The sequence below is a fragment of the Ambystoma mexicanum genome, chromosome 6q, assembly GCF_040938575.1.
Source record: "Ambystoma mexicanum isolate Mex_15411 chromosome 6q, UKY_AmexF1_1, whole genome shotgun sequence".
NCBI classification, from domain to species: Eukaryota; Metazoa; Chordata; class Amphibia; order Caudata; family Ambystomatidae; genus Ambystoma; species Ambystoma mexicanum.
In genome coordinates, this window is record NC_090937.1 from 1094175188 (window position 1) to 1094177421 (window position 2234).

Sequence of the window (2234 nt, forward strand, 5' to 3'; positions counted from 1 at the left end):
CTGCGTGGTCAGAGTTGACTTGAAGCGTTCAAAGATGGCGAACACCGCTTGCTCCACATACAGTCTCAGAGAACACCCCATAACAATTCTGGATATTTTCTCAATCGCATATGTAGCTGCAGCAAGTTCCTGCTCGCACAGGAACTGGTCCTGCATTACAGAATCCTTCCGTCTGCTGTAGTAGGCCAATGGCTTGTGGCCCATCGTGCTTTTTTGGGTCAGTACTGCAGTCATCAATTGCCCATTTGATTGGGAAATTAGATTAAACTCTTGTGTGTAATCAGGTGTGGCCAGCACTGGGACAGTGGAGATCACTTCTTTCAGAGCGTTAAAATTGATGAGCATGTCCTCCATCCATACTAGTTTATGATCATTCTTTTGGGCCTCTTTGAGGGCCTGTAGCAGGGGCCTGGTGTACGCTGCATAGTTTAGAATCCATGCCCTACAGTAATTACACAACCTTAAACATGTTTATATCTGAAAAAATTAATTAATGAAAATACAGGACTCTGCGCCAACAACTCAAGTTGAGTTAAATCTTAGATTATGCTTTATTGATCATCCATGACCATTGAGCCCATAATTGATAACATGTTTCGGCTCCACTGAGCCTTTTTCAAATCCGGGCTACCCATAATTGTAATATAGGACATACAATATATCATAGTCAAAAAACAATTTGTATGAACGACATCATAAAGTATAACATAATACCAGTTTTCAAATATCGTGACCACAAAATATGCATAATAACATGAAAGAAATTAGACAGAAAAACAAGGATGGGCAAAAGGGAAGGGTTCATGGGTGTAGAAAAATAGGCAAACATATCATAATACATTGTTATGTTTGAGTAAACAGAAAAAGAGCACAAAAAACAGAAACAAAAACACAAACAAAAAGAAAAAAGAACCCATTAGTAATCATTATTCTTCAATTCATTGAATAATATAACCAAATTCTGCAATGGTCCCTTGAGACAAACTGACAACTTGGTGGATGTCCTTACCCGAAATTTGATGTAACCAGTTCTTATGACTATTTGTCCATGTAGTAGTAACGGGGTGCAATCCCCAATATCAATCTAAACAAAAAATGTAAGTAGCGAAGGTAAATAAAACTGATTGTCCAATTTAGAATATACATTAATTGTGTATATCAAGGTTGCCTGTGGCAACTAGGCATTTTCATGAGAATAAATCCCGCCCTTCACCAAACGGGCAAAACAACTCTTCTTAATGGTCACAGGCCATTTCTGCCTTATTCAAAACAATTCATTATAAGTTCCGTAGTGAAGACAATTGTAATTAACCATCATTACGTGAAATGATGACGCATTTCCAATTATAGAACACGTATATCAAGTACGGAAAGCACAACATATAGCTTATTTTGTTGCTACTCGTCAAGTACCATTAAAGCTAAATCTCATTGAAAAGTAAACCATGAGATAAGCGGTCCTCTCTTACCAGTTCCTGGAACACAAACAGTCACACGCGTCGGCAGGTAAGCCGAACGCTTACCAGGTATGCCTTCTTATACTAGGCGTCATCACTGTGCGCGGTTACCACGGCGACGCAAGGACAAGCGTCGTCATTGAAAACCGCATTCTATCCCCCAGCATTCTACAAATTACATATGCTATATAATTCAAAATATTTGAATAAAGCCTGAGAAACTAACAAAGCATGTATACGCTTCTCCTGACCCAATTTATATTTGTTGAATACTTAAATGGTTACTATCACAGTAATGTATAATCACGGGCACTAATGCACCTAACTACAAAAGGTTGGTGAGCATTACACGCAACATTCAAATAAAATACTGAGCTACCAATTATGATGGGGTATCCCTTTAACAACACCCTGAAATACATGTAACCTCCTAATAAACAATGAGCCGTGTTCTAAATCAAGTATAACAATGAAAATTATTCGAGCTTGAGAAGCCAGATTGCAATGTACTACATCTCACAAGAATGAAACCATTTCATTATCTGTATTAAGTCCTGTATTTGTCGAATTGAAGTAACAAATTGCTCTTGCTTCCGCTTGTCGTAACGCCTTCACTCTGTCACCACCTCTTTTGTTCAAGGATACTTGTTTAAGACCAATGAATCTAATTTCCGATTTGAGATGTAGCTGATGTGTTTTTTGCCAATGTTCAGCTAACGGAAGTGATGGGTCTTGACTGCCAATTTTGGCTAAATGTTCACGGATACGGATTCTCAA

The 2234-nt window shown here is 38.3% G+C and overlaps 1 long non-coding RNA gene across 1 annotated transcript; it reads right to left on the bottom strand.

The window, feature by feature from the left end:
* Window positions 1-516: 516 nt before the first annotated feature.
* Window positions 517-1824, bottom strand: LOC138515590 (uncharacterized). Its single transcript, XR_011282091.1, has 2 exons — window positions 1010-1824; window positions 517-627 (listed from the first exon to the last, which is right to left on the bottom strand). It is a non-coding gene; the product is annotated as an uncharacterized lncRNA (long non-coding RNA).
* Window positions 1825-2234: the final 410 nt, after the last annotated feature.